The sequence below is a fragment of the Bombina bombina genome, chromosome 6 (genome assembly GCF_027579735.1).
Source record: "Bombina bombina isolate aBomBom1 chromosome 6, aBomBom1.pri, whole genome shotgun sequence".
Taxonomy (NCBI): domain Eukaryota; kingdom Metazoa; phylum Chordata; class Amphibia; order Anura; family Bombinatoridae; genus Bombina; species Bombina bombina.
In genome coordinates, this window is record NC_069504.1 from 807,916,564 (window position 1) to 807,938,813 (window position 22,250).

The following is a 22,250-nucleotide window of genomic DNA, read 5'->3' on the forward strand; positions in this document are numbered from 1 at the left end:
TTCTTCAGGTAGCTGTTTCAGTCTGATTCTTCTGCTGATGTTTTAAGTTTTTCTTTTCATTATGAGAATAAACTTATATTTTGGGTTGTGAATTAATTTTTCAGCGGAAAATGGCTGTTTTTATTTTTATCCCTCCCTCTCTAGTGACTCTTGCATGGAGTTCCACATCTTGGGTATTTCTATCCCATACATCACTAGCTCATGGACTCTTGCCAATTACATGAAAGAAAACATAATTTATGTAAGAATTTACCTGATAAATTCATTTCTTTCATATTGGCAAGAGTCTATGAGGCCCACCCTTTTTATGGTGGTTATGTATTTTTGTATAAAGCACAATAATTTCCAAATACCTTTGTTGATGCTTTTTACTCCTTTCTTTATCACCCCACTACTTGGCTATTCGTTAAACTGAATTGTGGGTGTGGTGAGGGGTGTATTTATATGCATTTTGAGGTTTGGGAAACTTTTCCTCTCCTGGTAGGATTGTATATCCCATACGTCACTAGCTCATGGTCTCTTGCCAATATGAAAGAAATTAATTTATCAGGTAAATTCTTACATAAATGATGTATTTGCAACTTAGGAGAACCTAAAATTCTCCTCCAAATATGACCGCTAAAGTTCTCCATAACCAGTGTGGAGAACATTGAATTTACTCCTTTATTTGAGAGAAGATGGAGTTTTTCTTAATCGTCTTAATATTAAAAACTACTCAACAGTGCATAAAACGCGCCAGACAATTGAACATTTTTAATATGTATATTACCTTTACAATGATGAATGTGAATAAAACAATTTTTATTTTATATATTATTTTTTTAAATAAATATATGGTCTCAATATTCATTGCTATCTGTGAAGCAATCATAGATTATCAGTGTAAAGCTAGCAATATTACAGCAATGTAAGACATGTAGCACAAATTTACATTTTTGAATATCTATTGGAGTCAAAAGGTCTGCAGGGGGTGTAGAAGGAGATAAAGGAATTATTGTTTAAAACAGGTTTTTTATTATTATTATTATTATTATTATTATTATTATTATTGTAGCATTGTTAAAAAAAAATTAAGCTTTCTTACATAGGAGTAACAAAAATATGCATTATTTATTAAATTATATATATTAGTTTATTTATTTACAATTGAAAGTAATATAGGTTTGTACAAATATTGTAATACACTGCCAAGGGTAGTTTAAACAATTGTATTTAAAGAAAAAAAAAAAAAAAAATTATAATATGAATAAAAAGTGAAATTTTGAGTATTTTTAATGATAAATAAGGCGCATTTTTAATAATAATGGCGAGATTTATCATTATCTGCCACATGTCGACCTTGGAAATTGGTGTTAAAATACTACCGGTTTTATGATAAATATTGGCACACATGTGCGCCTCTCCAAAGGCGAGCTGCGGAGAACTGATAGGAGAACTGAAAGTCGTATTTCAAAAAAATAATGATAAATAGAACCCAAAGTGTGAAAGAAAAATATATATATATTTTCCATAGGTTAAAATATATATACACACACATAAGATTGTCCCATCTCAAATTAAAAACTTAAATAACACATAAAATTGTGGCACATAATGAAACCCGTTATTGAGTTACTTCTAAAATGAATAGCTTAAAAGCGTGATAGCCACCAAAAACTGAAAAAACTAAAAGACTAAAAAACTACTTAAAGGGACAGTCAAGTCCAAAAAAACTTTCATTATTTAAATAGGGAATGTAATTTTAAACAACTTTACAATTTACTTTTATCACCAATTTTGCTTTGTTCTCTTGGTATTCTTAGTTGAAAGCTAATTCTAAGTGGTTCACACGCTAATTTCTTAGACCTTGAAGACTGCCTATAATCTGACTGCATTTTGACCACTAGAGGGCATTAATTCATGTGTTTCATATAGATAACATTGAGCTCATGCACGTGAAGTTACCCTGGAGTAAGCACTGATTGGCTAAAAAGCAAGTCTGTCAAAATAACTGAAATAAGGGGGTAGTTTGCAGAGGCTTAGATACAAGGTAAACACAGAGGTAAAAAGTGTATTTATATAACTGTGTTGGTTATGCAAAACTGGGGAATGGGTAATAAAGGGATTATCTTTTATTTTAAACAACAAAAAATGTGGTGTTCACTGCCCCTTTAAGTCTCTTGTGGACAATTTTAGTGTAGAGCTACAGTATTATAGTCCAAAATATGAGCAGTAAAGAACTTGAAAATGTCACTGCTATACAAGTGCAACAGAGTGTACCCAAAATTCTAAGAGGAGATATCTTCAGAGTATACCTATGGAAAATACTCACATTTTGAACTCTCAAAAATGGGTATAATCAGTCTGCTAGTGGTGAGTGGATTGCTCTGTTCCAGTATTCTGATGCGAGCAGAAAATGGAAGCCCAGATAGGCCAAATATGACCCTTTTCTCCAATTGCGTGTATCGCAATTTGTGCAGGTGGGGATCTGTTTCTTGCTGGAGAGCACTCAACTCTATCTGCGGTCCTTCTATTCAAATGTGTTAGATGAAGAAAAGCACAGCTGTTTCTCTTTTACTTCAAGCACAACAGCTTTATTAGCGGTAACGGTAGGGCTCATTTAAAAGCCCAAACAAATAGATGAATTGTCCAAAATAATCGTCAGTTGTTTGCAGGCTTGTCCAAATCGCCAGTAGTTTGCAGGCAGGTATGAATCTGTCTCTAGTTGGAGAGTGCACAGCTCTATCGGCTTCCTTATATTTAAATACGTGAGATTATTTTCTTTTCCTTGCGAGCACACAGCTCTATTTGGTGTAACGGTGGGGCTCAAATGAAAGCCCAAAAACAGTGGATAACTTGTCCAAAAGGTCAGTAGTTTGCAACGCGTTTTAGCTGGCATCCAAGCTTGAAAAAGGCTGGAGGAAGCCAGCTGAAACGCGCTGCAAACTGTAAAACCGCACTGAGTCCTTATCATTACACATATACGGTAAGATTGCGAGTCTTGCGTTAGCCTTAAAAAGCACCATTGAGAGGTCCCAACGCTGCTTTTTAATGCCCGCTGGTATTACGAGTCTGGCAGGTGTACCGCTCACTTTTATTCCGTGACTCGAGCTTATCGCAAATCCCCTTACGTCAATTGCGTATCCTATCTTTTTAATGGGATTTTCCTAACGCCGGTATTACAATTCTTGGAGAAAGTGAGCGGTACACCCTCTCCTGTCAAGACTCCTACCGCATTTAAAAATCAGTAGTTAAGAGTTTTATGGGCTAACGCCGTAACATAAAACTCTTAACTAAAGTGCTAAAAAGTACACTAACACCCATAAACTACCTATTAACCCCTAAACCGAGCCCCCTCCCCATATCGCAAACACTTAAATAAAGTTTTTAAACCCTAATCTGCCGACCGGACATCGCCGCCACTTTAATAAATATATTAACCCCTAAACCACGGCACTCCCGCCTCGCAAACACTAGTTAAATTTTATTAACCCCTAATCTGTCATCCTTAACATCGCCGACACCTACCTACATTTATTAACCCCTAATCTGCTGCCCCCACATAGCTGCTACTATATTAAATTTATTAACCCCTAAACCTAAGTCTAACCCTAAGTCTAACCCCCCTAACTTAAATATAATTTAAATAAAACGAAATTAAATTACTACAATTGAATAAATTATTCTTATTTAAAACTAAATACTTACCTATAAAATAAACCCTAAGCTAGCTACAATATAACTAATAGTTACATTTGTTAAGGGTAAGTTTGTATTTATTTTAACTAGGTACAATAGTTATTAACTATTTAATAACTACCTAGCTAAAATAAATACAAAAGTACCTGTAAAATAAATCCTAACCTAAATTACAATTACACTTAACACTACACTATAATTAAATTAATTTACTAAATTACATACAATTAACTACAATTAAATAAAATAAAATAGAGTACGAAAAAAACCCCATTAAATTACAGAAAAAAATAAAATAATTACAAAAATTTTAAACTAATTACACCTAATCTAATCCCCCTAATAAAATAAAAAAGCCCCCCAAAATAATAAAAATCCCTACCCTATACTAAATTACAAATAGCCCTTAAAAGGGCTTTTTGCGGGGCATTGCCCCAAAGTAATCAGCTCTTTTACCTGTAAAAAAAAATACAATACCCCCCACATTAAAACCCACCATCCACCATCCCTAGAATCCTTTCAGCCAATCGCAATTGAGGGGACGCCATCTTGGATGACGTCCCTTAAAGGAGCCTTCATTCGTCGTAGTCCGTCGGTGAAGAAGGAGGTTCCGCATCGGCGGGAGGAAGATTCAAGACCCGGCTTGGAAGATGACATCGCCCAGATAGAAGACCTCTTCAGCGCCTCTTGGAAGATGACATCGCCCGGATCGAAGACTTCTTCAGCGCCGCCTGGATGATGACTTCATCGGATGGAAGATTTCTTCAGCGCCGCTTGGAGGATTAACTTCTTCCGCTCTGGATGTCCACTTCGGTTCCATCGCTGCTCGGCTAAGTGAAGACGACTCAAGGTAGGATGATTTTCAGGGGATTAGTGTTAGGTTTTTGTAAGGGGGGTTGGGTTAGATTAGGGGTATGTGGGTGGTGGGTTTTAATGTTGGGGGGGTTGTATTTTTCTTTTACAGGCAAAAGAGCTGAACTTTTTGGGACATGCCCCCACAAATGGCCCTTTTAAGGGCTGGTAAGGTAAAAGAGCTTTGAACTTTACTTAAATTAGAATAGGGTAGGGAATTTTTTTATTTTGGGGGGGTTTGTTATTTTATTAGGGGGCTTAGATTAGGTGTAAGTAGCTTAAAATTGTTGTAATATTTTTAAAATGTTTGTAACTTATTTTTTTATTTTTTGTAACTTAGCTTTTTTATTTTTTGTACTTTAGTTAGTTTATGTAATTGTATTTAATTGTAGTTATTTGTAGGTAGTTTATTTAATTAATTTAATGATAGTGTAGTATTAGGTTTAATTGTAACTTAGGTTAGGATTTATTTTACAGGTAATTTTGTATTTCTTTTAGCTAGGTAGTTATTAAATAGTTAATAACTATTTAATAACTATTCTAACTAGCTAAAATAAATACAAAGTTACCTGTAAAATAAATATAAATCCTAAGATAGCTACAATATAATTATTATTTATATTGTAGCTATATTAGGGTTTATTTTACAGGTAAGTATTTAGTTTTAAATAGGAATAATTTATTAAAGTATAGTGTAGTGTTAGGTGTAATTATAACTTAGGTTAGGATTTATTTTACAGGTAAATTACAGTTTATTTTAGCTAGGTAAGCTATTAAATAGTTAATAACTATTTACTAGCTATAGTACCTAGTTAAAATAAATTGAAAGTTGCCTGTAAAATAAAAATAAATCCTAAGATAGCTAGAATATAATTATTATTTATATTGTAGCTATATTAGGGTTTATTTTATAGGTAAGTATTTAGTTTTAAATAGGATTAATTTAGTTAATAATAGAAATATTATTTAGATTTATTTAATTAATATTTAAGTTAGGGGGGTGTTAGGGTTAGTGTTAGACTTAGGTTTAGGGGTTAATAATTTTATTACAGTGGCGGCGGTGTAGTGGGGGGCAGGAGAGGGGTTAATAAATTTATTATAGGTGACGAAGGTGTAGGAGGGGCAGGATAGGGGTTAATAAATTTAATATAGGTTGCGGCGGGTTCAGGGAGCGGCGGTTTAGGGGTTAAACTATTTATTTAGTTGCGGCGAGGTGCGGGATCAGCAGGATAGGGGTTAATAATTTTATTATAGAGGGCGACGGTATAGGGGGGCAGGATAGGGGTTACTAGGTATACTGTAGGTGGCAGCGGTGTCCGGGAGCGGCGGTTTAGGGGTTAATACATTTATCAGAGTTGCAGCAGGGTCTAGGAGCAGCGGTTTAGGGGTTAATACATTTATAAGACTTGCGGCAGGGTCTAGGAGCGGCGGTTTAGGGGTTAGTAACTTTATTTAGTTGCGGGGGGGCTCCGGGGGCGCCGGTATAGGGATAGAACAGTGTAGTTTAGTGTGAGTGCTTAGTGACAGGCTAGCAATAAAGCTGGGAAAAAGCCGAAGAGCAGCGAGATCGGATGAGTGATAACTCTCACAGTCCGCTGCTCATCGCCCCGCGGCTTTTTGACAGCTTTATTTGATAACTTAGGCGTATTTTTTCAGGTCCGCGGCGGCAAAGGTAGGCGAGCTTAGGCGGCCGTATTTCGGTTTCGGCCCGTGTCAGGCCTTTCTCAAGACTCGATTCTTGAGAAAGGCCTGACACGGGCCGAAAAGCATAGACACTGGTAAGCCTTATTCTAAATGTGACATTTTATTGTACAATCTACACTATATTTGTTGTTTTTTTTCTAGGAGGAAACACACTCATAATTTTCTACTATCAACCTTTTATGGTGGGACTTTCATCTATCAAGGGGATTAGGAATATGACCATACTCGAGTCTTGAGAAAGGCCTGACACGGGCCGAAACGCGTAGACACTGGTAAGCCTTATTCTAAATGTGACATTTTATTGTACAATCTACACTATATTTGTTGTTTTTTTCTAGGAGGAAACACACTCATAATTTTCTACTATCAACCTTTTATGGTGGGACTTTCATCTATCAAGGGGATTAGGAATCTGACCACACTTTCAGACCAATATTTGATTGCAGCATTTTTCCTTTTTTTTGCATATATCACGGTTCTTCACTTTTTCTCGGGGGTGTCTGTTTAGACATAGACTTTGGATTCTATAGCATTTTTATTGTTCTCATTTGGATTTGATTTTTTTCTTCTCATTCGGATTTGTCTTTTATTATTATATTTATCCGATTTGGATTTGACTTTCACATTGTTTTTTTTAGAATTTTTGTCTCCGGTTGACATTTGACTTTAGCACTTTTTTCACTGGTACTATTTGCATTTATTTTTCTCACAGGCATTATATATATTTTTTCCACAAGACATTTTTTTCACAAGCTTTATTTGTATTTTATTGACATTTCTGACATTTTCTAATACACACGTGGATCTACAAAGTAAATATACTTTTAGGATCAGCACAGCTTTCACACACTTTGGAGATCACTTGTTTCAGCTGATTATTATTTATTTCTTCATCCTCCTACACCAGGAGTATCTCAAATTGATTTCTTAATCTATTTTATCTGATTGGAACATTTTTATTAGAAGGTTCAATTATTAATTTATAGAAGGCTTTATTTGTTTTTACCTCCTCCTGATTTTATTTTTGACATTATTTTTGATATTATTCTTTGTGACAACATATTGTTTTGTTTTTATTGTAAAACCATCATGGATCCATGATATTTGGTTCAACTGCATTTTATTGTACTGTGTATTTTATTGTACTGTGTACACCTTTCTGGATGTAATAAATTGTTTTTATTTCATTTAAAATCAGTATTGTATTTACCTGCCTTCGTATAGTTGGCGCCTGGGCTTTTCCTTTATCCATTGTATTTTTAGGTGCCTGCTAGACGCACCTCCCCTGGGCTACAGGTACATAGTAGGCGCTTATATATCCCCCATCCTTGGTTTATTTTATAGGTAAGTATTTAGTTTTAAATAGGATTAATTTATTTAATTGTAGTTATTTTTTTTAGATTTATTTAAATTATATTTAAGTTAGAGGGTGTTAGGGTTAGGGTTAGACTTAGGTTTAGGGGTTAATAACTTTATTATAGTGGTGGCGAAGTTGTGGACGGCAGATTAGGGGTTAATAAATGTAGTTAGGTTGCGGCGACATTGGGGCAGCAGATTAGGGGTTCATAAGTATAATGTAGGTGGCGGCGGTGTCCGGAGCGGCAGATTAGGGGTTAATAAGTATAATGCAGGTGTCAGCGATGCCCGGAGCGGCAGATTAGGGGTTAATAAGTATAATGCAGGTGTCGGCGATGTCGGGGGCGGCAGATTAGGGGTTAATAAGTGTAAGATTAGGGGTGTTTAGACTCGGGGTTCATGTTAGGGTGTTAGGTGTAGACATAAAATGTGTTTCCCCATAGGAATCAATGGGGCTGCGTTAGGAGCTGAACGCTGCTTTTTTGCAGGTGTTAGGTTTTTTTCAGCCGAATCTGCCCCATTAATTCCTAAGGGGAAATCGTGCATGAGCACGTTTAGCCAGCTCACCACTACCGTAAGCAGCGCTGGTATTGAGGTGAGATGTGGAGCTAAATTTTGCTCTCCACTCACTTTTTAGAGGCTAACGCCAGGTTGAAAAAAACCCGTAATACCAGCGTTGTTTGTTGGTGAGCCGTGAGCTGAAACTAAGCGTTAGCACCGCACCCCTGTTACCGCAAAACTTGTAATCTCTGTGATAGTATTTAGGATTTGCTTTTTAGTACTTCCCTTTATTTCCACTTATTATATATATATATATATATATATATATATATATATATATACACACATGTCTAAAGATGTATATGTATGTAAATATTTATGTTTGAATACAGTCATGGCCAATAATATTGGCACCCCTGCATTTCTGTCAGATAATGCATCACTTAGCCCAGAAAATTGTTGCAATTACAAATGTTTAGGCATTCTCATGTTTATTTCTTTTGTTTGTATTGGTATGACACAAAAAAAGTGGAGAAAAAAAGCCAAATCTGACACATTCCACACAAATCTCCAAAAAAACATAATTTATGCTTACCTGATAAATTCCTTTCTCCTGTAGTGTAGTCAGTCCACGGGTCATCCATTACTTATGGGATTATATCTCCTCCCTAACAGGAAGTGCAAGAGGATCACCCAAGCAGAGCTGCTATATAGCTCCTCCCCTCTACGTCATACCCAGTCATTCGACCGAAACCAAACGAGAAAGGAGAAACTATAGGGTGCAGTGGTGACTGGAGTTTAAGTTAAAATTTTTTAGACCTGCCGTAAACAACAGGGCGGGCCGTGGACTGACTACACTACAGGAGAAAGGAATTTATCAGGTAAGCATAAATTATATTTTCTCCTGTTAAGTGTAGTCAGTCCACGGGTCATCTATTACTTATGGGATACCAATACCAAAGCTAAAAGTACACGGATGACGGGAGGGAAAGGCAGGATCTTTACACGGAAGGAACCACTGCCTGTAGAACCTTTCTCCCAAAAACAGCCTCCGAAGAAGCAAAAGTGTCAAATTTGTAAAATTTTGAAAAAGTATGAAGTGAAGACCAAGTTGCAGCCTTGCAAATCTGTTCAACAGAGGCCTCATTCTTAAAGGCCCAAGTGGAAGCCACAGCTCTAGTAGAATGAGCTGTAATCCTTTCAGGAGGCTGCTGTCCAGCAGTCTCATAGGCTAAACGTATTATGCTACGAAGCCAAAAAGAGAGAGAGGTAGCCGAAGCTTTTTGACCTCTCCTCTGTCCAGAATAAACGACAAACAGGGAAGAAGTTTCACGAAAATCCTTAGTTGCCTGCAAATAAAATTTCAGGGCACGGACGACGTCCAGATTGTGCAGAAGTCGTTCCTTCTTTGAAGAAGGATTAGGGCACAATGATGGAACAACAATCTCTTGATTGATATTCTTGTTAGTGACTACCTTAGGTAAGAACCCAGGTTTAGTACGCAGAACTACCTTGTCTGAATGAAAAATCAGATAAGGAGAATCACAATGTAAGGCCGATAACTCAGAGACTCTTCGAGCCAAGGAAATAGCCATTAAAAACAGAACTTTCCAAGATAACAGCTTGATATCAATGGAATGAAGGGGTTCAAACGGAACACCTTGCAGAACGTTAAGAACTAAGTTTAAGCTCCACGGCGGAGCAACAGTCTTAAACACAGGCTTAATCCTAGCCAAAGCCTGACAAAAAGCCTGAACGTCTGGAACTTCTGACAGACGTTTGTGTAAAAGGATAGACAGAGCTGAGATCTGTCCCTTTAACGAACTAGCAGATAAACCCTTTTCTAAACCTTCTTGTAGAAAAGACAATATCCTAGGAATCCTAACCTTACTCCATGAGTAACTCTTGGATTCGCACCAATATAAGTATTTACGCCATATTTTATGGTAAATTTTCCTGGTAACAGGTTTCCTAGCCTGTATTAAGGTATCAATCACTGACTCCGAGAATCCCCGCTTTGATAGAATCAAGCATTCAATCTCCATGCAGTCAGCCTCAGAGAAATTAGATTTGGATATTTGAAAGGACCCTGAATCAGAAGGTCCTGTCTCAGAGGCAGAGACCATGGTGGACAGGACGACATGTCCACTAGATCTGCATACCTGGTCCTGCGTGGCCACGCAGGCGCTATTAGAATCATCGATGCTCTCTCCTGTTTAATCCTGGCAATCAATCGAGGAAGCATCGGGAAGGGTGGAAACACATAAGCCATGTTGAAAACCCAAGGTGCTGTCAGAGCATCTATCAGTACCGCTCCCGGGTCCCTGGACCTGGATCCGTAACAAGGAAGCTTGGCGTTCTGGCGAGACGCCATGAGATCCAGATCTGGTTTGCCCCAATGCTGAAGCAGTTGGGCAAACACCTCCGGATGAAGTTCCCACTCCCCCGGATGAAAAGTCTGGCGACTTAGGAAATCCGCCTCCCAGTTCTCCACGCCTGGGATGTGGATCGCTGACAGGTGGCAAGAGTGAGACTCTGCCCAGCGAATTATCTTTGAGACTTCCATCATCGCTAGGGAACTCCTTGTCCCTCCCTGATGGTTGATGTAAGCCACAGTCGTGATGTTGTCCGACTGAAACCTGATGAACCTCAGAGTTGCTAACTGAGGCCAAGCCAGAAGGGCATTGAAAACTGCTCTTAATTCCAGAATGTTTATTGGAAGGAGTCTCTCCTCCTGAGTCCATGATCCCTGAGCCTTCAGGGAATTCCAGACAGCGCCCCAACCTAGCAGGCTGGCGTCTGTTGTTACAATCGTCCAATCTGGCCTGCTGAAGGGCATCCCCCTGGACAGATGTGGCTGAGAAAGCCACCATAGAAGAGAATCTCTGGTCTCTTGATCCAGTTTTAGCATAGGGGACAAATCTGAGTAATCCCCATTCCACTGACTTAGCATGCACAATTGCAGCGGTCTGAGATGCAGGCGTGCAAAAGGTACTATGTCCATTGCCGCTACCATTAAGCCGATTACCTCCATGCATTGAGCCACTGACGGGTGTTGAATGGAATGAAGGACACGGCAAGCATTTAGAAGTTTTGATAACCTGTCCTCTGTCAGGTAAATTTTCATTTCTACAGAATCTATAAGAGTCCCCAAGAAGGGAACTCTTGTGAGTGGCAATAGAGAACTCTTTTCTACGTTCACCTTCCACCCATGCAACCTTAGAAATGCCAGAACTAACTCTGTATGAGACTTGGCAGTTTGGAAACTTGACGCTTGTATTAGAATGTCGTCTAGGTACGGAGCTACCGCTATTCCTCGCGGTCTTAGGACCGCCAGAAGAGAGCCCAGAACCTTTGTAAAGATTCTTGGAGCTGTAGCTAACCCGAAGGGAAGAGCTACAAACTGGTAATGCCTGTTTAGGAAGGCAAACCTTAGATACCGGTAATGATCCTTGTGAATCGGTATGTGAAGGTAGGCATCCTTTAAATCCACTGTGGTCATGTACTGACCCTTTTGGATCATAGGTAAGATGGTCCGAATAGTTTCCATTTTGAACGATGGAACTCTTAGGAATTTGTTTAGGATCTTTAAGTCCAAGATTGGTCTGAAGGTTCCCTCTTTTTTGGGAACCACAAACAGATTGGAGTAAAACCCTTGTCCGTGTTCCGACCGCGGAACTGGGTGGATCACTCCCATTAGTAAAAGGTCTTGTACACAGCGTAGAAACACCTCTTTCTTTATCTGGTTTGCTGACAACCTTTTGGAGGAGAAGCTTTGAAGTCCAGAAGATATCCCTGAGATATGATCTCTAATGCCCAGGGATCCTGGACATCTCTTGCCCAAGCCTGGGCGAAGAGAGAAAGTCTGCCCCCCACTAGATCTGTTTCCGGATCGGGGGCCCTCACTTCATGCTGTCTTAGGGGCAGCAGCAGGTTTTCTGGCCTGCTTGCCCTTGTTCCAGGACTGGTTAGGTTTCCAGCCCTGTCTGTAGCGAGCAACAGTTCCTTCCTGTCTTGGAGCGGAGGAAGTTGATGCTGCTCCTGCCTTGAAGTTACGAAAGGCACGAAAATTAGACTGTTTAGCCCTTGGTTTGGCCCTGTCTTGAGGCAGGGCATGGCCCTTACCTCCAGTAATGTCAGCGATAATTTCTTTCAAACCGGGCCCGAATAATGTCTGCCCTTTGAAAGGGATGTTAAGCAATTTAGATTTAGAAGTCACATCGGCTGACCAGGATTTAAGCCACAGCGCTCTACGCGCTTGAATGGCGAATCCGGAGTTCTTAGCCGTAAGTTTAGTTAAGTGTACTACGGCATCAGAAATAAATGAATTAGCTAGCTTAAGGACTTTAAGCTTGTCTATAATCTCATCCAATGGAGCTGTGCTAAGGGTCTCTTCCAGAGACTCAAACCAGAATGCCGCCACAGCCGTGACAGGCGCAATGCATGCAAGGGGTTGTAATATAAAACCTTGCTGAACAAACATTTTCTTAAGGTAACCCTCTAACTTTTTATCCATTGGATCTGAAAAAGCACAGCTATCCTCCACCGGGATAGTGGTGCGCTTAACCAGAGTAGAAACTGCTCCCTCCACCTTAGGGACCGTCTGCCATAAGTCCCGTGTGGTGGCGTCTATTGGAAACATTTTTCTAAATATAGGAGGGGGTGAAAAAGGCACACCGGGTCTATCCCACTCCTTGTTAACAATTTCTGTAAGCCTTTTAGGTATAGGAAAAACGTCAGTACACGCCGGTACCGCAAAATATTTATCCAGCCTACATATTTTCTCTGGAATTGCAACCGTGTTACAATCATTCAGAGCCGCTAATACCTCCCCTAGTAATACACGGAGGTTCTCAAGCTTAAATTTAAAATTTGAAATGTCTGAGTCCAGTTTACTTGGATCAGATCCGTCACCCACAGAATGAAGCTCTCCGTCCTCATGTTCCGCAAATTGTGACGCAGTATCAGACATGGCTCTATTATTATCAGCACACTCTGTTCTTACCCCAGAGTGATCGCGTTTACCCCTAAATTCTGGCAATTTAGATAGTACTTCAGTCATAACATTAGCCATGTCTTGCAAAGTGATTTGTATGGGCCGCCCTGATGTACTTGGCGCCACAATATCACGCACCTCCTGAGCGGGAGGCGAAGGTACTGACACGTGAGGAGAGTTAGTCGGCATAACTTCCCCCTCGTTGTCTGGTGAAATTTTCTTTACATGTACAGATTGGCTTTTATTTAAAGTAGCATCAATGCAATTAGTACACAAATTTCTATTGGGCTCCACATTGTCCTTTAAACATATTGAACAAAGAGATTCATCTGTGTCAGACATGTTTAACCAGACTAGCAATGAGACTAGCAAGCTTGGAAAATACTTTTCAAATAAATTTACAAGCAATATAAAAAATGTTACTGTGCCTTTAAGAAGCACAAAAAACTGTCACAGTTGAAATAACAATGAACCAAATTAGTTATAGCAACCAAATTTTCACAGTAAATGCATTAAGTTAGCAAAGGATTGCACCCACCAGCAAATGGATGATTAACCCCTTAGTACCCAAAAACGGATAACAATTTAATATTAAAGTTTTTATCACAGTCAAAACACACTCTCACAGGTCTGCTGTGAGTGATTACCTCCCTCAAAACTAGTTTTGGAGACCCCTGGGCTCTGTAGAGACGTCCTGGATCATGGAGGAAGAAATAGGAAGACTGTGACTGAATTTTTACTGCGCAATAAAGCGCTAAAATAGGCCCCTCCCACTCATATTACAACAGTGGGGAAGCTCAGTAAACTGATTTTATTCAGAAAAAAACGACAGTCATGTGGTAAAAATCATGCCCATAAAGTTTTTATCACCAAGTACCTCAGAAAAAAACGATTAACATGCCAGTAAACGTTTTAAAAATAAAATTATGAAATGTTATTAATAAGCCTGCTGCTAGTCGCTTTCACTGCAGTGGAGGCTCAAATATTACTTAAATATATACAGTATTTTCTTAGTGAAGTTCCATTCCCCAGAAATACCTCAGTGTAAACATACATACATATCAGCCTGATACCAGTCGCTACTACTGCATTTAAGGCTGCACTTACATTACATCGGTATTAGCAGTATTTTCTCAGTCAATTCCATTCCTTAGAAAATAATATACTGCAACATACCTCCTTGCAGGTGAACCCTGCCTGCTATCCCCTGTTCTGAAGTTACCTCACTCCTCAGAATGGCCGAGAACAGCAAGTGGATCTTAGTTACGACCGCTAAGATCATACACAAACTCAGGTAGATTCTTCTTCTAATGCTGCCTGAGAAGAAACAACACACTCCGGTGCTGTTTAAAATAACAAACTTTTGATTGAAGAAATAAAAACTAAGTTTAACAACCACAGTCCTCTCACACGTCCTATCAGTTAGGTGCAAGAGAATGACTGGGTATGATGTAGAGGGGAGGAGCTATATAGCAGCTCTGCTTGGGTGATCCTCTTGCACTTCCTGTTAGGGAGGAGATATAATCCCATAAGTAATGGATGACCCGTGGACTGACTACACTTAACAGGAGAAATAGACTGTACAAAATTATTGGCACCTTCTCAAAATTGTAAGAAATAATTGCATTGTCTGTGATGCTCCTGTCATTTGTAATTAAACTCACCTGTATCAATTAACAGGTGCTGACAATATAGAAATCACACCGGCGACCAGTTAAAATGGTGAAAAATGTACTCAACCTTTCTGTTGTGTGTCTCTGTGTGTCACACTGAGCATGGAAAAGAGAAAGAGCAGCAAAGAATTGTCTGAGGATTTGAGAACAAAAAATGTGTAAAAGCATGGACAGTCTCAAGGTTACAAGTCCATCTCTAGAGATCTTAATGTTCCTGTGCCCACTGTGTGCAACATTGCCAAGACGTTTACAGCCCATGGCACTGTAGCTAATCAGAAAAAATGAAGACCAATGGCACTACTTGTACAAGTAAATAGACTCCTACCCTATCAATATCTAAGTATTAATAACACGTTATTGGGGGGATGTGCTGTGTATTGTGTGCTACAATAGAAGTTGATTAGTGAAAAAGAGATCCACAAAAAATAATACACTAATAGAACTCACGAGTCTGGAAACACTATTGTATAATAACGTTAATAAAACATCATGTGTCAACTGGGTCACAGAGATTCGCAACACTTTCCTTAAAACATGACTTTTAATAAGTCACAAATAAAAACTGGGAAATTAAATTAAAATTGCAACCAGTGGCAGAAGAAGAGATGTGGAGCAATAAAATAATGGCAAGAGGCCCGAGATACCAAAGATACAGAGATATCAGTGGGGTAGGATGTACACAATGTGAAATACTCTTAAAGGGACAGTCTACACCAAAAAATTTCTTATTTAAAAAGATAGATAATCCCTTTATTACCCATTCCCCATTTTTGCATAACCAACACAGTTATATTAATATACTTTTTACCTCTGTGATTACCTTGTATTTAATCCTTTGCAGACAGCCTCCTTATCTAAGTGCCTTTGACAGACATGCAGTATAGTCAATCAGTGAAGACTCCTAAATAACTTCACGGGAGTGAGCACAATGTTATCCATATGACACATGTGAACTAGCTCAGTCTAACTGTGAAAAACTTTCAAAATGCTCTGAGCTAGGAGGTGGTTTTCAACTGTTTAGAAATCAGTTTGAGCCTAGCTAGGTTTAGCTTTTCAAAAATACCACCAAGGGAACAAAGCAAATTTGATGATAAAAGTAAGTAGGAAAGTTGTTTAAAATGACATGCCCTATCTGAATACTGAAAGTTAGTTTTGACTTTACTGTCCCTTTAATGCAACCTGAGTAGAAAATATGTATATATAATCTGCAGATCATGGGGTGGATGTGTCTGTGGGTCAGGGATATAATTAAATAGATACCCAATATGTTATTCTATCCAGAACTCTGATAAATAAATACTAAAAATGAAAACGGTCTCATAGAAAGAGTATTCCAAACAAGATACTAGCACCTAGATTTAGAGTTTTGCGTTAGAAGGGGTGCGTTAGCTACGCGTATCTTTTTCCCCCGCACCTTTTAAATAACGCTGGTATTTAGAGTTCTCTGAAGGCTCCAAAAAGGGAGCGTAGAGCATAATTTACCGCCACTGCAACTCTAAATACCAGCGTTGCTTACGGACGCGCCCAGCTTCAAAAACGTGCTCGTGCACGATATCCCCATAGGAAACAATGGGGCAGTTTGAGCTGAAAAAAAACCTAACACCTGCAAAAAAGCAGCGTTCAGCTCCTAACGCAGCCCCATTGTTTCCTATGGGGAAACACTTCCTAAGTCTGCACCTAACACCCTAACATGAACCCTGAGTCTAAACACCCCTAACCTTACACTTATTAACCCCTAATCTGCCGTCCCCACTTTCGCTGACCCCTGCATATTATTATTAACCCCTAATCTGCCGCTCCGTACACTGCCGCAACCTACATTATAGCTATGTACCCCTAATTTGCTGCCCCTAACATCGCCGACCCCTATATTATATTTATTAACCCCTAATCTGCCCCCCCCCCCAACGTCGCCGCTACCGAACTACACTTATTAACCCCTAATCTGCCGACCGGACCTCGCCACCACTATAATAAATGTATTAACCCCTAAATCGCCTCACTCCCGATTCAAAAACCCTATAATAAATAGTATTAACCCCTAATCTGCCCTCCCTAACATCGCCGACACCTAACTTCAAGTATTAACCACTAATCTGCCGACCGGACCTCACCGCTACTCTAATAAATGTATTAACCCCTAAAGCTAAGTCTAACTCTAACACTAACACCCCCTAAGTTAAATTTAATTTAAATCTATCAAAATAAATCTTATTAAATAAATTAATCCTATTTAAAGCTAAATACTTACCTGTAAAATAAACCCTAATATAGCTACAATATAACAAATAATTATATTTTAGCTATTTTAGCATTTATATTTATTTTAATAGCTACCTAGTTAAAATAAGTTCAAAATTACCTGTAAAATAAATCCTAACCTAAATTACAATTAAACCTAACACTACACTATCAATAAATTAATTAACTAAACTATCTACAATTATCTACAATTAAATCAACTAAACTAAATTACAAAAAAACAAAACACTAAATTACCAAAAAAAACAAACACTAAATTACAAAAAATAAAAAAAGATTACAAGAATTTTAAACTAATTACACCTACTCTACGCCCCCTAAAAAAATGACAAAGCCCCCAAAATAAAAAATGCCCTACCCTATTCTAAAATAAAAAGTTAACAGCTCTTTTACCTTACCAGCCCTTAAAAGGGCCTTTTGCGGGGCATGACCCAAAGAAAACAGCTCTTTTGCATTTAAAAAAAAACATACAATACCCCCCCCCAACATTACAACCCACCACCCACATACCCCTAATCTAACCCAAACACCCCTTAAAAAACCTAACACTAAGCCCCTGAAGATCTCCCTACCTTATCTTCACCACGCCGGGTATCACCGATCCGTCCAGAAGAGGGTCCGAAGTCTTCATCCTATCCGGCAAGAAGAGGTCCAGAAGAGGGTCCGAAGTCTTCATCCTATCTGGCAAGAAGAGGACATCCGGACCGGTAGACATGTTCATCCAGGCGGCGTCTTCTATCTTCATCCATCCGGCGCGGAGCGGGACCATCTTGAAGCAGTCAACGTGGATCTATCCTCTTCTTCTGGCGACTCCCGACGAATGAAGGTTCCTTTAAGTGACGTCATCCAAGATGGCGTCCCTCGAATTCGATTGGCTGATATGATTCTATCAGCTAATCGGAATTAAGGTAGGAAAAATCTGATTGGCTGATTGAATCAGCCAATTAGATTCAAGTTTAATCCGATTGGCTGATCCAATGAGCCAATTAGATTGAGCTCACATTCTATTGGCTGTTCCAATCAGCCAATAGAATGCGAGCTCAATTTGATTGGCTGATCCAATCAGCCAATCGGATTGAACTTGAATCTGATTGGCTGATTCAATCAGCCAATCAGATTTTTCCTACCTTAATTCTGATTGGCTGATAGAATCCTATCAGCCAATCGGAATTCGAGGGACGCCATCTTGGATGACGTCACTTAAAGGAACCTTCATTCGTCGGGAGTCGCCGGAAGAAGAGGATGGATCCGCGTCGGCTGCTACAAGATGGTCCTGCTCCGCGCCGGATGGATGAAGATAGAAGATGCCGCCTGGATGAACATGTCTACCGGTCCGGATATCCTCTTCTTGCCGGATAGGATGAAGACTTTGGACCCTCTTCTGGACCTCTTCTTGCTGGATAAGATGAAGACTTCGGACCCTCTTCTGGACGGATCAGTGATACCCGGCGTGGTGAAGATAAGGTAGGGAGATCTTCAGGGGCTTAGTGTTAGGTTTTTTAAGGGGTGTTTGGGTTAGATTAGGGGTATGTGGGTGGTGGGTTGTAATGTTGGGGGGGTATTGTATGGGTTTTTTTAATGCAAAAGAGCTGTTTTCTTTGGGGCATGCCCCGCAAAAGGCCCTTTTAAGGGCTGGTAAGGTAAAAACAAAATTTATGCTTTCCTGATAAATTTATTTCTCTTGTGGTGTATCCAGTCCACGGATCATCCATTACTTGTGGGATATTATCCTTCCCAACAGGAAGCTGCAAGAGGATCACCCACAGCAGAGCTGTCTATATAGCTCCTCCTCCAACTGCCACTACCAGTCATTCAACCGAAGACAAGCAAGAGAAAGGAGAAACCATAGGGTGCAGTGGTGACTGTAGTTTAAAAATAAAACACACCTGCCTTAAAATTATAGGGCGGGCCATGGACTGGATACACCACAAGAGAAATAAATTTATCAGGTAAGCATAAACTTTGTTTTCTCTTGTAAGGTGTATCCAGTCCACAGATCATCCATTACTTGTGGGATACCAATACCAAAGCTATAGGACACGGATGAAGGGAGGGACAAGGCAGGTGTTTAAACTGAAGGCACCACTGTCTGCAAAACCTTTCTCCCAAAAATAGCCTCTGAAGAAGCAAAAGTATCAAATTTATAGAATTTTGAAAAAGTATGAAGCGAAGACCAAGTCGCCGCCTTACAAATCTGTTCAACAGAAGCCTCATTCTTAAAAGCCCATGTGGAAGCTACCGCTCTAGTAGAATGAGCTGTAATCCTTTCAGGAGGCTGCTGGCCAGCAGTCTCATAAGCTAAGCGTATTATACTCCCTAGCCAAAAAGCACGAACCACGTCAAGATTGTGTAAAAGACGTTCCTTCTTTGATGAAGGATTAGGACACAGTGACGGTACAACAATCTCCTGATTGATATTTTTATTAGATACCACCTTAGGTAGAAAACCAGGTTTGGTATGTAACACTACCTTATCGGAATGAAAAATGAGATAAGGAGAATCACATTGTAAAGCAGATTACTCCGAAACTCTTCGAGCCGAGGAGATAGCTAGTAAAAACAAAACTTTCCAAGATAAGAGCTTAATATCTATGGAATGCAAAGGTTCAAACAGAACCCCTTGAAGAACCTTAAGAACTAAATTTAAACTCCAAGGCGGAACAACAGGTTTAAACACAGGCTTAATTCTGACTAAAGCCTGACAAAACGCCTGCACGTCTGGAACCTCAGCCAGACGTTTGTGCAAAAGAATAGACAGAGCAGAAATATGTCCCTTTAAGGAACTTGCTAACAAACCCTTCTCCAATCCATCTTGGAGAAAAGATAATATCCTAGGAATTCTGACCTTACTCCATGAGTAACCCTTGGATTCACACCAATGAAGATATTTACACCATATCTTATGATAGATTTTCCTGGTGACAGGCTATCACGCCTGTATTAAGGTATCAATGACCAACTCGGAGAAACCACGCTTTGATAGAATCAAGCATTCAAGCTCCAAGCAGTCAGCCGCAGAGAAATTAGATTTCAATGGTTGAAAGGACCCTGAAGTAGAAGTCTCAGAGGCAGAGTCCATGGTGGAAAGGATGACATGTTCACCAGATCTGCATACCAAGTCCTGCGTGGCCACGCAGGTGCTATCAAAATCACTGATGCTCTCTCCTGCTTGACCTTGGCAATCAGACGAGGGAGCAGAGGAAACAGTGGAAACACATAAGCCAGGTTGAAGGACCAAGGCGCTGCTAGAGCATCTATCAGCGCTGCCTTGGGATCCCTGGACCTGGATCCGTAACAAGGAAGCTTGGCGTTCTGGTGAGACGCCATGAGATCCAGTTCTGGTTTGCCCCAACGTTGAATCAACTGTGCAAACACCTCCGGATGGAGCTCCCACTCCCCCGGATGAAAAGTCTGTCGACTTAGAAAATCCGCCTCCCAGTTCTCTACTCCTGGGATATGGATAGCTGATTGGTGGCAAGAGTGAATCTCTGCCCAATGAATTATCTTTGAAACCTCCAACATCGCTAGGGAACTCCTTGTTCCCCCTTGATGGTTGATGTAAGCTACAGTCGTGATGTTGTCCGACTGAAATCTGATGAACCTCACTGCCGCTAGCTGAGGCCAAGTCTGAAGAGCATTGAATATCGCTCTTAGTTCCAGAATGTTTATCGGAAGGAGAGCCTCCTCCTGAGTCCATGACCCCTGAGCCTTCAGAGAGTTCCAGAGTGCCCCCCAGCCCAGAAGGCTGGCATCTGTTGTTACTATTGTCCAATCTGGCCTGCGGAAGGCCATACCTTTGGACAGATGGACTTGAGATAGCCACCAGAGAAGAGAATCCCTGGTCTCTTGATCCAGATTTAGTAATGAGGAGAAGTCTGTGTAATCCCCATTCCACTGACTGAGCATGCAAAGTTGCAGCAGTCTGAGATGTAGGCGGGCAAACGGAACTATGTCCATTGCCACTACCATTAAGCCGATTACTTCCATACACTGAGACACCGAAGGGCGAGAAGTAGAATAAAGAACACGGCAGGAATTTAGAAGTTTTGACAACCTGGCCTCTGTCAGGTAAATCCTAATTTCTACAGAATCTATCAGAGTTCCCAGGAAGAAACTCTTGTGAAAGGGGATAGAGAACTCTTCTTTTCATTCACTTTCCACCCATGAGACCTCAGGAATGCCAGAACAATGTCCGTATGGGACTTGGCAATTTGGAAATTCGACGCCTGTATCAGAATGTCGTCTAAGTAAGGGGCTACTGCTATGCCCCGTGGCCTTAGGACCGCCAGAAGTGACCCCAGAACCTTCGTAAAGATTCTTGGTGCCGTAGCTAACCCAAAGGGAAGAGCCACAAACTGGTAATGCCTGTCTAGGAAGGCGAACCTGAGAAACCGATGATGATCTTTGTGTATCGGAATGTGAAGATAAGCATCCTTTAAGTCCACTGTAGTCATGTATTGACCCTCCTGGATCATAGGTAGGATGGTTCGAATAGTCTCCATCTTGAAAGATGGGACCCTGAGAAACTTGTTTAGGATCTTGAGATCTAAGATTGGTCTGAAGGTTCCCTCTTTCTTGGGAACCACAAATAGATTTGAATAGAATCCTTGCCCCTGTTCCTCCTTTGGAACTGGGTGGATCACTCCCATAACTAGGAGGTCTTGAACACAATGTAAGAATGCCTCTCTCTTTATCTGGTCTGCAGATAATTGTGAAAGGTGAAATCTTCCTTTTGGGGAAGAAGCTTTGAAGTCCAGAAGATATCCCTGGGACACAATTTCAAACGCTCAGGGATCCTGGACGTCTCTAGCCCAAGCCTGGGCGAAGAGAGAAAGTCTGCCCCCTACTAGATCGGTTACCGGATCGGGGGCCAATCTTTCATGCTGTCTTTGAGGCAGCAGCAGGCTTCTTGGCCTGTTTACCTTTGTTCCAAGTATGGTTAGGTCTCCAGACCGGCTTGGACTGGGCAAAATTTCCCTCTTGTTTTGTATTAGAGGACGATGATGCCACGCTCGTCTTAAAGTTTCGAATGGCACGAAAATTAGTTTGTTTGGTCCTTAATTTTTTAGACCTATCCTGAGGAAGGGCATGACACGCGGAGGTGTTCAAGCTTAAATTTAAATGTTGACATATCAGAATCAGGTTGAAGCATCTTTCCTGAGTCAGAAAAATCACCCACAGAAAGAAGCTCTCCTGCCTCAGCTTTTCTGCATATTGTGAGGGGATAT